The 14,731-nt window shown below is 47.4% G+C and overlaps 1 protein-coding gene across 4 annotated transcripts in view; it reads right to left on the reverse strand.

Moving 5' to 3' along the window:
- Positions 1–14,226, reverse strand: part of U2SURP (U2 snRNP associated SURP domain containing) — a 1,877,492-nt gene extending 1,863,266 nt beyond the window's left edge. For all 4 annotated transcript variants that reach the window (XM_069618259.1, XM_069618256.1, XM_069618257.1 and 1 more), the window contains exon 1: positions 14,101–14,226. The gene's annotated coding sequence lies outside the window, so the exon portion shown is untranslated. The remainder of the gene's footprint in view (positions 1–14,100) is intronic.
- Positions 14,227–14,731: the final 505 nt, after the last annotated feature.

Below are 14,731 nucleotides of genomic sequence, written 5' to 3' on the forward strand. Positions count from 1 at the left end.
TTCTGGTAGGTTATTAAAGGATAGGTATTCTACGATGTGTTCCCGGAGAGTGTTTCCTAACACTGGATCCCTTATTATTTCTTCTGGGATCCGCCAGTTCCATAATCCTGGGACATAGCTATCTCTGCTCACAAAGGGCCGTGATCGGATAGCGAGATGGAGACCATCTCTGACTTGCGAATTTTCCCCAGAATACCTGTCGAGACCCAGAGATAATCTATCCTTGACATTGTCCCGTGAACATGTGAGAAGTATGTGAAACCTTGTTGTTTGGTGTTAGTGTGCCTCCAGACATCTTCCAGCGCTAGGTTGGAAAATTCTTGTAGTAGGGCTTTCGATGGTGTTGCCTGTCCCTGCTGCCCGGACCCTGACCTATCGCGAGTGGGATCCCATGCAATGTGCAGGTCCCCTCCCAGTATAATCTCCCCCGTGGTGAGTTTTGTCATGATCTCTGCTTCCAAAAGGTCAGGACTTACCCAACTCCCTTGGAAGCAGACCCATAACCCAGGTTCCGAGTGCCAACCAGTCCCAATTGGGACCTTTTGGACCCTGTCCTGGCGCCAGTGGCACCAGGCTCATAAATATGCCCAGTCCCAGCGCTGGAAGCGCCGGGCTCATAATGCTTGGGTGGACTTACCTGCAGCAGACCATGCTGCTTACTTACCTGCCAGTTGAGCCTCTAATCCTCTTCTGTTTGGGACTACTTTTCCTGTTGGGTGGGGCAGGAGCCACTCCCTAGGTTCAGAACACTGGAACTCTTCTGGAAAGCAGGAACTCTTTTCTTACCTAGGCGAGGCTGTGGAAGGAGACACCTAAGCACTACAGGAGGCTATTTAAACCACACCCGATGGATGAATCTTGCTTTGCGTTATTCTGCATCCTCTGCAGCAGAACGCTCATCGTGTCTTCTGCATCTGATCCTGGGCCTAAGGGAAAAAGGCTTACCATCCTGAATCCAGTCTTCAGCAACACCTATAAAGACAAGAAAGAACAGGTTAGCATTACGGTCTTCAGTGACAGCGCTTCTCTTACCTGGTCCATCAGCTGTCACCAACGCCTCGTGCTGCATTCCGGCATCTGAAAGACAAAGGCTTACCTACTCTTCGCGAGCTCCGGAGGCCTTCGGCGCTGCATCCCGCATCTGAAAGACAAAAGAAGGTGCGTTTAAAGACATTGGGTAACTTTATTACTCACGTGCCATTACTCCTTCCCACGCCGAACCCAGTGGGTATTCCGGCACCCTTCAGCAGCTCCGAACTTGTACCTGCAAGATAAAAGGACAGTTAGTGCGCATCGTGAAGCAGGCAACAAGCGCTTACTTACGTGCTGCCAGGCGCTTCTATTCCTCACACGGGTTCCATCCTCAACTCACTTCAGCCCGTCATCCGCCATCGCCGGAACCCTGCAAAACAAGAAACATCATTACAAAAGACTTTTAAAGACATTTCAAATACTCGGAACTTACCGTTCGTGCAGTAAACGACGGACAGCAGTCCTCTGAGGTCAAGAGGCCTGCACCCTTATCCAGTGAAGAAACTGGTTACAGCACCCTGCCCCGAGGCAGATGGAGAGCTCGACGTTCACTTACCTAAGGTGAGAGCGTTAACCTTTGGGGTTCTACAGGAGAAGAGAAGGGGAAGAAGAGAGAGACACCCAATAACCCCAGTTCATTAATCCCATATTTTCTATCTGCAGACATCTTACTCTTCGAGTCAGACATACAGTGCACAGAGGTCCAGCCCAAAGAGCCAACCGTGTGTTACACATCACCTTTGAAGATACGGTATTCGCCCAGTCAAGACCGGCGCCTCTGCGGGAATCAGGCGAGCGTTACAGTTTTTCCAATTTGTCCAAGGTGCCTTTAAGGAAACCCCTGTGTCCTGTGTTTGGAGCATATACAGTCGCTAACGTGATGGGATATTCTTCTATTTTCGTGTTGACGATTAGATATCTCCCCTGCTTGTCTGCCTCTATGTGGAGTACCTGTATGTTAGTCTCGGGCGGCGATCATGACCCTTGCTTTCTTTTCCTGAGCGTTGGCTTGTAGTATCTGATTGTACTATTTCAACCGGATCTTGTGCTTGTCCTGTCCTCTAATATGTGTTTCCTGAAGCATGATTATATCATATTTCTGTGTCTTAAAAAGTGCTCCACTTTCTTTCTTTTTACTGGGGAGTTTAACCTGCGTATGTTATATGTCAGTATTTTATCCCCATCTTGTCGTAAGAACTATGTTCGTGCCTCTTTGTGCTCTCCAGTAGTTGTGGTCCTTCCCAGTCCCTTTCCCCTTCCCCAACTGTGCATCCCCCAACTTGCCTAATTCCTCCACCCCACCCACCTGGTCCCCAACTGCCCTGAGGTGGGCTCTGATTCCTATGAACGCTCAGGCGTTGCGCTGTCCGCACCTTGCCCACAATAACTCGGGGATAACTTGTAGGGTGTTCTAAAACCCTCAAGGTTCCAAGTGGTGTTGCAGGTGCTCCCCCCCCCCCTTGCGTCGCACCTGTGATTGCAATTGAGCAGGATGGAGTGTTTCTCAATCTCGAATTTCCTACGTATCTTGCATTATTCAGACTCTTCATCAGATTTCTCACTCCTGTGTCTGTGGCCCTTTCACTTTTCTGTCATTTCTCTTCCATTGCCATTCTGTTCTTTTCTGGGTGAGCCTTTCTCTTGACCTTCCCCGACTGGCTCCTTCTTGGTCTTGTATACCCAGTATCAGATTGCCTTCATCACAAGACGTGACCCTCCTTTGTTTCCCTTCCCACATGAACAGCAAGCCAAATGGGAATGTCCACTTGTATCTAACTTGTTTCGATGTTAGTTCTTTCACCACTGGGCCCATTTCCCTGAGTTTCTGCAGTGTAGACTGCGCCAAATCTTGGTACAATTGAATGTCCTCACTGTTCATTCGGATATGATCCAATGTGCGGGCCCTTCACAGAATCTGTTCATTTTGGGGATATGATGCGAGTGCCACCAGGACATCCCAAGGTCTTGCTCCAGGTTCTCCTGTCCTCTTAGGGCCCACTCGGTGTACCCCATCTATTGCCACTTCAACTTCATCTTTCGCATCGAGGATATCCTTGAAGACTTTTTGGACTGCTTCTTTCAGATCTCTTTCTTGCACTGATTCTGCCATATTCTTAATTCTTATATTCGATCTTCTTGATCTGTTCTCACACTGTTATTCGAGGTTGTGGGTCCATCTCAGCAGTTGTTCTTGGATCTCTGCCTGCTGTTGTGCCTCTTAGTCTAGGTTTTGCGTTATTTTTTTCCAGCTGGTGGTCCTTTCCCCTAGAGTTGTCATCTCAGTTTTAAGTTCTTGCACTACAGATCTCATGTCCTTTTTCATGGACTCAAATTGGGACTGCATTGTGGCCATAAACTGGGCCTGGAATTCCCCAAACCACGTTTTCATGTCTTCTCTCATTGCCATGTCGTCGGACTGTTTCTACTCCTGCCTTGGCGATTTTGTCCTTCTTGATTTTTCTTTCTCGTGGAGGTTGTTGGTATTCCTGTCTCTGTACCCCACAGTTGTGGCAGACACTGATCCTGCTTCTTCTGGGGTGTCTGAATGGTGGCTTGCGCAGGTCGTCCCCTGGATTTGGACATAGGTGCTGGTGAGGTTTATTTCCCCCTGGCTCTGTGTCTCTGTTTTTTCCCCACAGGGGAAAGTTTGTGCTTAGTTTGTGTCTGACCCCCTCTGTATTGTGGGGTTATGTGCCTCCTCCTGCCAGTGGTTGCCGTGGATGGCTTGGTTCTTCCTGCGCTTTGTGAGGTTTCCAAGGTCTTAGCTAGGTGTTTATTGGGGTCTCAGTTTGTCTCTCCTCGTAACTTCTGTTTGAAGCATGCTATTAGGTCTGCCAAGAGTGATGTTGGCGCAGTTGGGCTGTGTGGCTGCACTTTTATGTGGAGATTCACTCCTCTGTTTTGGTGCGGTGTAACTTTCGACGTGCCCCAGTTCCCTTTAGGTATTGTGGCCGGCTGCTTCGCTTCCCCTAGGGGACACCTTGCCCCGGCCTGATCAGGACCTCAGCCGTGGGCCTCGTTACTTGCAGCTTCCCCCCTGGGTTGCTGAGACTCCGGGTTCCTCGTTTGTGATGTTTTCCCTGCTGCCGGTGAGGGGGCGCCTGGTGGGTTAGGGGGGGTTCCTCTTCCCTCTCTCCCCCGTCCCCTGGCTTCCTCTGTGCTTGAGGGGAAGGGGAATTGATTCCTCAGGGCTCCTCCTGGGCCCGTTCGTAACAAATGGCAAGCATTTGTCCCCCTCCCCCGCACTCCTTTGCAGCCTCCGGCATTGCTAATCCCTTTTCGCAGTACCAGGGGGTAGCGTACCTTATAACGCTGAATCCTGCGTCTGCCTGTCGCTCCGATCCGGCACGGTCTGTCGGGCCCCTCCAGATATTTCCTCTGCTCCTCCCTGCTGCTGGCGACTCCAGAGCGGGTTGTAGAGCCTCTACCTTCATGCCTCCGAGTCCGGGCGCTGATTCTTATGTGGGCGTCCGATGGGTGTCAGGGCCACGGTCGCTGGCTCCGTCTGCCTTTACCACAACCCGGGGGTGTCCCGCCGAAGACGTGCAGCCTGAATCTGCTTTACTTGTGGGGCGAGCCCGTGGATTCAGCTTTCCGTCATCTGCTGGCGGCTGTTGCGGGCTCTTCCCGGTGCGTTCTCCAGGGCCGAATTGGACCCGGTTCTCCACGCCTAACAGCTGATCCGATTTCCCTCCAACCTGCAGTGTTATTGCCGAGACCTGACGTCACCTTTATTGTAGTGCTTTATTGTTGCGGCCTGAGGAGGGGGGGGAGGGGAGGGGGGAGCGGACGGAGCTACGCTCAGACACGTCCTCTCTGCATCGCTACCATCTTGGAATCCGATGCTTCCACTTTTAGGTCCCATTCTGGTGAAATGGGGAGGAGAATCAGACGGGTATGCACTGTTGGCCATATTGAATCCAGCCAGGTATAGTAGGTCAGCCCAGGATTTTCCACAATGGCAGGATTTGCCTGTTGCTCAATGAGGAAGAATAACGAACCTGTAGCTCTTTGCAGTTAGCATTTTGAGGGGTCCTAGCATTAAAGTATCCACAGATAATGGCAGACAATGAGCCGATCCAAGCAATAGCAAGTTCCTCGACCTCTTTCATGATATCCTCATGAGTTGATATAGGGTGGATCGTAGAGGTTAATGAATATTAGCTCTCTTACCATGGAGGAATTACCAGGGAATTGGACTCTGCGCATTAGTAGATTCTCAGATGTGGTTGGAATATGTATCAGAACCAGAGGTTTCTCAGTGGCTAGGGAAGAAAAGGATGTTCCACCCATCGATTACTAATGGTTCGGTGAGCCAAGTCTCCTGTAGTGCTATTACAAGTGTCAATATGGTCGAACAGGCCATCATGTGCAAAGAGGATGGTGATCTCCCCCGCGTATTCCAATTCAGGAGGAAAGCAAGGATAGGAATGCTGGGATCTAGGTTGTTCCACGAGATTCGCCAGCCATTTCCCATGGCACTCGTCACTGCCTTCCTCCCCAGCAACGTTCGCCCCACTTCGGCCCCTTCCTCCCCAGCGACGTCCGGCCCACTTCGGCCCCTTCCTCCCCAGCGACGTCCGCCCCACTTTGCCCCCTTCCTCCCCAGTGATGTCTGCCGCACTTCGTCATGAGATGCTTTTTTTTCTGGGAGCTCTAGGTTCTTGTTGAGATTCGGTCACGATTGGTAACCTGGGGTTTCAGTCTGGAGTGTTTGGCCAAGGCATCTACATTGCTAGCTGTAGCACCCCCGATTCCATTGATGGCTTTGGAGAATTCCCCCCCCCCCCCCCCCGAGTAGAAATTCCAAATCGGTCATCAAATTCCACAGCACTGCACTCATATCCTAGTCTATGGAATGGAGAAGAGTAGTCCATCACATAGTCAATAAAATAGTTAATTTCAAAAAACACAAGTGAGGTAGTCTGGTTTACATTTTCGCACATATCAATAATTTTAATGTCATCGCCGTTGATGAAACGTAGCAGCAGGATTAGATGGAAAAGATCCAACAGTCTCAGGCGGTTCAGGAAGAGTAGTTTGCCGTCCCCAAACAGGCTCTGGATTTGGAGCGCCCTTACTTTGTCATGGCGTAGATGATTAGTGATAGTCATTGCATTGTGATAGCAAGATCTGCCTGTGTCACGATCCTACTCGCCTGCCACCCAGCACCGCTACATGCGTCTCTGCCTTTATTTCCTTGTTTTACCGCTGCAGTTTTGGACTAATCTAATTGCACGTTCCATTCCGGCTTTTGGGTTAAACCAGCAGATGCATTCTGGGACATGTATGCTGTCTAAAAAGCAGAGGGCTGGAGGCGGCATACTAAATACATTTGTTTGCAGCAAGCTACTAAGAGCTGCAGAGGGCCTGATTGCATTCACCTGTTCCAAGCTACTGCAGGCTAGGCTGCAGAGAGCTGGAGAGCACTTGATTAGAAACCACTGCTGCTACAGGCTACTGAATTGAACACAGCTGCCAGAGTCTGCAATCAGCTCCACCCTGCTGGCCTGCTGGCTGGGAGGGCCTTTATAAGCTCACTTAAGCAGTTGTCAGTCAACTATTTCTACTGGGAGTTTGTGCTGGTGCTCCTGTTACCAATTTTTGACCTTTCCTGGAAATACTCTTTTGGCCTTCTTGCAGCTCCCTCTCCCATCTGCTGCTGCCTTCTGCCCTGCTCCTCTGGGCTCCCACCTGGAGGCTCTGCCACACTGCTGCCTTCCGCCCTGCTCCTTTGGGCTCCCACCTGTACCTTCTGCCCTGATCCTGTGGGCTCTCACCTGGCGGCTCTGCCACACTCTGCTGCCTTCCGCCCTGCTCCACTGGGCTCCCACCTGGAGGCTCTGCCACACTGCTGCCTTCCGCCCTGCTCCTTTGGGCTCCCACCTGTACCTTCTGCCCTTCTCTTCTGGGCTTCCCTGCCTGGCAGCCTTGTCACACTCATCTGCCTTCTGCCCTGTTCCTCTGGGTTCCTTGCCTTGCTTCCTGCCTGTTCCAACTTCTGATATCCTATCCTGACCTGTACCTGGTTATTTCTTTCAACACTGCTTTCTACTTGTATACATCATGGTCCACTGTGGTGTCTCCACTTGAATCCGTTTTACAGTGTGACCCTGGGTTGGTCTCCGTTCAGATCAGATAAGGGAAGACTTCTGTTGCCTTCACCTAGTCCGTTGAAGTCGCACCTGCCTCAGTATATGGTTTTTCAGTTTTACCCTTGCACTGAGTACAACAGTTTCCTCGGCACGCCTAGGTAAGGACGTTGCTGTATGACTGTTAAGAGTAATCTGCTGGTACCTATCCCAAGGGCTTTCCTTAATCCCTGGAGACCCCTTATATTCCAGTACACCCTTATTTCTGATCAATCCAAGTTGCCCAGCGTACTTGCTTGTCTTAGCCTTTTCTCTATCTTTGTTTACAGCCTGCTCCTGCAGTTCCTGCGAATACCTGTTTCAACTAACAGCTTGTTATGTACCTTTAATCTGTTATATTCTAGCATTGTCTCCAGAATCTCCCTTAATCTACTTGTATACAGTGAGAGTTAGCTTTTTCCCATGTACTCTCCGCTTAGACTTGTGACAGCTGGGCTCCGGTTGGGGGAAGGCATTGGTTACAGAACGGCCTCCAGCTAGAGCCTGTGCCTCAGCCCAGAGGCAAACAAACCGCTCATCCAGGTTGTGAGTTTGGTCATTACTTGCTAGTGGGTACAAGTTTAGTTTATTAGCTCTCTGTTTAGCACAAGGCTTATTCCCAGGTTGATCCTGTGCTAGGGGGTCGAGCCAGGTTAAGTGTGGCAAGTTTAGGCTTAAGGGCATGTTGGTACCCCCATATTAGGGAGTAAGAGGAATGCTACACATCAGAAACAGCAACGTTAACGAGTTTATGTTTGCCGAGCAGTCAGAGTGGTTGTTTGAGCACTCTGAAAGATTGCCCAAGGATTGCACAATGGCACGGATGACAGTGTCATGCGTTTCCAGCGACCGCACACCTTTTGGAGAGCAGCTGCATCAGTAAGTCCTCAAGGACAGAGAACATTACTGCATCTTCTGTGCTCGTTTTGCTTTGAACTGAATCGTTGAGGCCATAGGCGTCCTCACGCTGGCCTCTGGGGAAATTCCCAGTAATGTTTCTGACAGAATACCTGCCCTGGAGATTTCAGAGGTATTTGAACCAAGGGAGGTGCCCGCTAAAAGGCTTCCCAGGACACTGTCTGGGTCGAAGCCTGAGATGGGCAGTCAATAACTTCGGTGTCCTCTCTCACCATCGTTGCCTCCATAAATTCAGATCTCTAATCTGACCACATCGGGCTGGAGCATGGGTGATACAAATGATCTTCTGTGGGCAGGGGTGCCACATCAGAGGTAGGCAATACAGAAGATGATTTTGCTACTAATAGTAATGGTTCTTGCTGAAAAGCAGCAATAATTACTGCAGGGCCCTTCACCCTCGCTCCAGAGGACCAGTAATTTGCACCTTGACGACATGCTCAATCGTTTTTGTTCCAAGGCAAGGAATAGTAGACATAATGTCATTGGTCAAATCACTAGTCAAATCTACGCAGAAACCAGATGTGTGTTCCACAGCCCTAATAAGCAGCCTCGGAGTCAGTTGGACGGAATTCAGAGCCGGATAGTAGTCTGATTTTATGCACTGATGAGCACCAAGGTGGAATGTTTTCAGTGGGCAATTTCTAGAAAGCCGCTGTGTGCTAAGCGCAGGTGCAGTGAGGGGAGCACCAGTAACTAGGGGATTCATTGCCACTTCCTGAGCTGCCACTGCTGTTTGCACCCAGAGGGATCGCTCATCATTGGCGTCAGTACCCTTTGGACTGTTAACAGAGCACCCCAGCAGAGTAGAGGCATGTAGAATACCTTCCATCCTGCCTTTTCTTGCCAACGCAAGTCTTTTAGAGGCCCTCGCTGTCGCCCCGTCCCCACCCCCTGGTTGCATGTCTTTTCGCCGTGTTGGCGGGAAGGTGGATGCCCAAAAGTTGGAAAGAAAGAAGTGCAGGCCGAGATAAGTGGGTACTACGCCCACGGGTCCAAAGCTTCCAAACATTTTTTTACAGGCTTAGTTTTTTTTGCCTCCTTATATTTATAAAAAAGTACTGTGATGAGGAGGAGTAGGACTAAGAATAATGAAGATTACCGGTAAGTAACTGGGTCATTACCTTCATGTCACTCTTCCTTGTCCCAGTACTTACATGTGAGGCATATCAAAGACCGCAGTGAAAAATTGATCCATGAAAACAAAAACCCAGACCAACCAGACTGCAGTTGCAACACGCCATTGCCACCTGTATTCCCAGACACAACAAATCAACAGTGACCATCTGTACCAGCACTCAACACCCCCTATCCAAAAGAGGAAGACCATTGTATATGTAAATTGATGCAATCGTGTCTGGTGAAAGTAATCATGTTGGCCCAGGTCGCCGCCCTGCAGATGTCCTGAATTACCACTTCCTGTCAGTGCCACCACCATTCCTCTAGTACAGTGACCCCGAACAAAAGCCAGCGAAGAGACCTTCACACCAGAATTGGCTAAGGCAGTAACAGCCCTCAACCTTTAGTATTGCCACAGCAGGTGAAAACAGCCAAATCTGTTTTTTGGTGGTGTTAATGACAATTGAAATAAATGGGCATGCAGCTGGCTTGACAGGCAAGTCAGTTGATTGCAAGGTGGGTGACACCTGCCAAAAGCACGCGAGTTGAGAAGTATGGCAAAAGCATTAGAAATCCAACGGCTAATCGTATTTACAGATGTCTTCAGGCCAGGCTTTGAACCCCCAAATGTTACAAGCAGATTGACTGCCGAAAGGATGTCCAGTAGGCCAAGACAGACCTTTTAAGATTCAATTTGTGCCACCACTGCTCCTCGGGAGAGGCGGGACTGGGAAATAAGGACACAAGCACAATATCCTGCACATTATATAACATTAATAATGTATTGAGGAAGGAACCCCGGATCACGACTATGAACCGGGGAATTCCAAAGGACCAGGAGGAAGGTAGCCATACACAACAACGCTCCAATTTCACCTAGCCTCCTCACTGAAGTAATGACCACCAAGTACACCGTCTTCCATGCGAGAAACTTGATTTCAATGGACTACACTGGTTCAAATGGAGGCTCCTGTAAAGCTGGCCAAACTAAGGTAAGGTCCCTTGGAGGAACACCAGCACACAGCCAACAGGAAACATTTCAAGAGTCAGAAGACTGATAGCTCACAGCTGTAAATAAGAACACGGGGCTCCCTGAAAGCCCTGATACAGCCAGACCCATGTCCCAGACACCTTCCCAGAACTGGCAAAACAACGGGACGGAGTAGTCCAGAGATTGTGCACACTTCCTAGCACCCCAACGTGCAAACTTCTTCCAATGCTCGTTTTATCCGTTCAGAGTTAAGGGCTGCATATACTTCTGAATTGACATCTTCAAGTCAAGTCCTATCTGCACAAGCCCTGCCTCTCAACCTCCAAATCCCCCTATTCGGAATCTTAGAGGCAGAAGTGACTCCACTTCTCAGGTTATAACACTTGAATTGCCACTGAATTGGGGAGGGGGGGCGGTAGTGTATGTTTCTGCATTATTTTGTCCTTCTTGAAGTCCTCCCATCCATTTGTGTAGGGATACCAACTATAACAGCAAATTCAGTGCTGCAATATTGGATATCCTCGAGTTGGAGGGTAAATATTTAACAAAGCCACAAACTGGCTTTGTATTGGGGAGGCGAATAGAGTATGTGTCTGCAGCATAGTCTCCTTCTTGGAGTATCCCCTTCTCTTTTATGAGGATACCAAAGAAAATTGCTAATATACAACAGTAATATTTGGTATCACCTTAGCTTTTGGCAATTTCCAGTGGCCACTCTGGGAGGGGCACAGGGCTTAGGCCTCTAGGCCATTGCCCATGGCTACAAGGAGGCTACGGGTCACCAACCTGACCTCTAAATGACCACTGGCTGGGGCATAGCCAAGCAACTGCAGTCTCAGCTTTGTACAAACTGACTTTTTATTTCAAAAGGCTTGTAGTCAATCATAACCACTGGCATTGGTCTGGGTAGCCTTCCATACCATCATGTGTAAATCCATCTATGCAATTTCAGAAAGGGGTTGGCTTTATTGAAATTCCCAGTCCCACATACCGAGAACAATTAAGAACAAAAAGTGGTGGATGCAGGGCTTTGAATTAACCATAACAAATGTTGTTGCTCTCTGTAAGTGACAGAAATCAGTCATTCAAATTCAGAAGATTAACAGGCCAGGTTTTATTATTCCATTGTCTTGCAAGAAAACACAGTATTGCATTCCATTTCCGCACACCCAACCGCTGACTAAAACAGTATGTTCCTTAGCTTTTCATTGCAAGCCATCATCGGTTTCCAGGATTCATAACATGACGTAGTAGTTCCGGTTTAGACCAGCCCTCACATAGACTACTAATCCCATCCTCCTCAGGCGAGGGGCATAGGTCCACTGCCCCCACACGCACATTTTACCCCGAAAGAAGGTCCCATTCTTGGAGTTGGATAAAGCCAGCGCAGTCCAATCATGGATGATGGGTGTCTTTAACCCAGTGCCCCTAAACGCTGAGCATAGTACCCCTTATTGTTCATGATCCGTTCAGAATCTCAAACAAGCATTGTAAGTGCCAAACGCTGAAGTGACAATCCTTCCCCAAAGTCTGCTAGGATTTTTAAAAAATTACACTCAGGCCTGGAATATATTCATGCAACGAAGGCATCCAAAGAGAAAGTGTGTTTTAACGCTGGAAATCCCTCCCACTGTATTCATTTGCCCTCCTTGCTCTCCATTAGATATCCATGGTGATATATCATTTCACATAGCCTCAAGCAGAGGTTGACTACGCCGACAGTAGTCGTCCATAGATCATATGCAAATTACGCTTGGCTCTGCCACCAATTGGTGCAATCCATCTAGAACTGCCAGATGCTAGGTGGCATAAAGTGCAATAACATTTGCGCTGTATGCTCCTTATCCAGTCAAGCCTGAGGCCTATCTTAAAGCAAAAGTTTTAGTAAGTCACGCAATTCATTTTTCTGTAAGGAGAAATCCATGATTCAGAAGTGATGGTCTCATGCGCGAGCCAACAGAAAAAACCCTCCGTTTACTATACAAATAATATTACTGTTATGTTTGGAACAACACAGTGACTATTCAACTATGTATGAATGAGGCATTTTGAGTGTAGTGCATACTTCCCTAAACCACTTTTAGGTGTTCCCAGTTTTGACAGTCAATTAAAACATGACCAATTTGGGCGACTTGATTTGCCCAAGATCACATAAAAGCCTGGGGGCTGCTGGGCTTTAACATTACATTTGTCTGCCCCATTTTCTCCATTTTACACCCAGGTTACAACTCCCCTTCCCTAGCAGAACATAGAGCCCCATTTTTTGTTTGTTCTGTAGGATTTCAGACAGTCGATACATTACAGATAAACCAGGGCTGGGTGACCATCTCCTGAAGAACCTGGGTATGATGGGGGGGTATAGACAAAAAAAAATAAACATTCGTTTCCACAGAAGTGACGTAGTGGCAGGGAGCAAAGACGGGTTGTAGAGGGAATGTGAGGTATGTGTCTTTAGCTTTCAAACTAGTCTTTATTTTACCACAAAAAATGCACTCTGACAATTTTGTATCGTTTACCAGCTTTCGAACTCTCCCTTAATGTATTGCCAAAAATGTCCGTACTTGCACATAGCTTTCTTTCAATATCGTTCCTTTATTTGAAAATATGCTCTCATCCTTTCCAAACAAGTAACATTGTGGCTTAGTGGGAGGTGGCAGACGTGGTGTAAAGGGAATACGAGGTAGGTTTGTTTAGCTTTCAAAACCGCCCTTATTTTACCACAAAGAAAAATGCTCTTCCGACAATTTTGCAGCGTTTACCTGTACACAGCTTTCAGTGGCTTCATTTTATTGCAAAACATGCTCAAACTTGCACCCAACTTTCAAAACAGCAGTATTTTACCACAAAAATGTTCTGCATGGTTTACCTGTACACAGCTTTCAATACCTTCATTTTATTGGAACAAATAAATGCTCACACCTGCACCCAGCTTTCAGAAACGGTCCTTATTTTATTGCACACATTTCAAAATTGTCCTTTTATTGGAGAAAAAATATTCAAGCTTGCACACAGCTGTCAAATATGATGTACAAAATTCGAATTTTGCACCCTTTCCCGGCACACTGACACAAAATGTTCATACCTGTGCATAATCCTCCTTATTTAATGTATAACATGCTCACACATGTGATCCTTCATTTACCAGCTGTCACTGTGCAGGGAAAGAATGCGAAAATAGCATTGTTATCTATATATTTGACAGCGGTGTGCTAGTTTCAACATTTTTTCCAATAAAATAAGGATGATTTTAAAAGTTGTGCAATCAAATCGTCCTTATTTCATTGGGAACAATGTTCAAACTTGCACACAGCGGTCAAACATATTGTTAAAAATGCTCATTTCGCCTCCTACCCTGCACACTGATAGCTGGCAAAATGAAGGATACAGCTCGGCTTGCAGCTGCTTCAGTCTGGGCTACAAGAACAGCCGAAGGCCAGGGGGTACTTTTCCCATATGGGATACCAAATATTACAGAACACCGGCGCATGTATTTATTTATAGTCGCTTAAACCAGACCACTGTCTGTGCAGTAGCTGCACACCATCGTCTGCGAGCATTTCAGAGCCTGAACTGTACCGTAAATGAGCTTTGGAGCAGCTACCGTGTCTACAATACCAACAACAATAGGCTGCTGTCATAATCTGATGATGACAGCTGCCCTGTGTAATTTCAAAAACAGAGGTTTAGAAAGTAACTTGGTTACCATTTTTAGTTTTAACGTGTTATAAATACAATACAACGAACGAATTACAGCTTCAGTTGCACCCTCTTACTTAAACGTGCATTTCCACAAGTTGCAAAAGGGCGCTTCTTACCAATACAACAACAGAAGGGTGAGAACGATCTAAGTTAATGGATACTAACAGAAATGCATTTACAATTCACTACAAGAGCGGGATCACATGCACTGACCTGCTGCTGCCAGGAAACTGAAAAGGAGCGTTTCCTAAAGAGAGGCCTTATGTTGCTTTCATTATAAATTGAAACACACATTTAAAGTCCGTATGAGACCCGATAGCATGGTATGCTTGTTTAAACGTTTGCCGACACTTTCTTAAATGCCTTTAGAGCGTCATGCCGTATTTCACGTTTTTCTGAAATGCCGTTAAGTGGTCCTGACGTTTTCACGTAGAACGTTTTCTTGTTTATTGTGTATTTATAAGGTGGTGATACATCGCGGAAGTGTTTCGAAGTGGAAGGTATATTTTGGTGCCGGTGGGGTTTGTTTTTCCTATTTTGATTTTGGTTGCAGCAACAGTGGATATTTGTGTGTCTTCTTGGCTGGCATTATTCTCATAGTGTAGGAAGAGAAGAGTCATAGGCTACCCCTGTTCTAACTGTGTGTAGGAGGTAGGCTATGAGAGGCAGGTAGCCAGTTTTTAGATGCTGGGTGTACAGGGTCACAAGAAAAATATTTAAAGGTAAATAGATTTATTCAAAGATTTTTACACACATCTAAAAACAATAGGTTTAAAACAGAACCTATTCAGAGTTTGTTTGAGCCAAAACCTCGACACAGAGTTCAAGCTGTTTTATACACAGT

Source organism: Ambystoma mexicanum, chromosome 10 (genome assembly GCF_040938575.1).
Source record: "Ambystoma mexicanum isolate Mex_15411 chromosome 10, UKY_AmexF1_1, whole genome shotgun sequence".
Lineage (NCBI taxonomy): Eukaryota > Metazoa > Chordata > Amphibia > Caudata > Ambystomatidae > Ambystoma > Ambystoma mexicanum.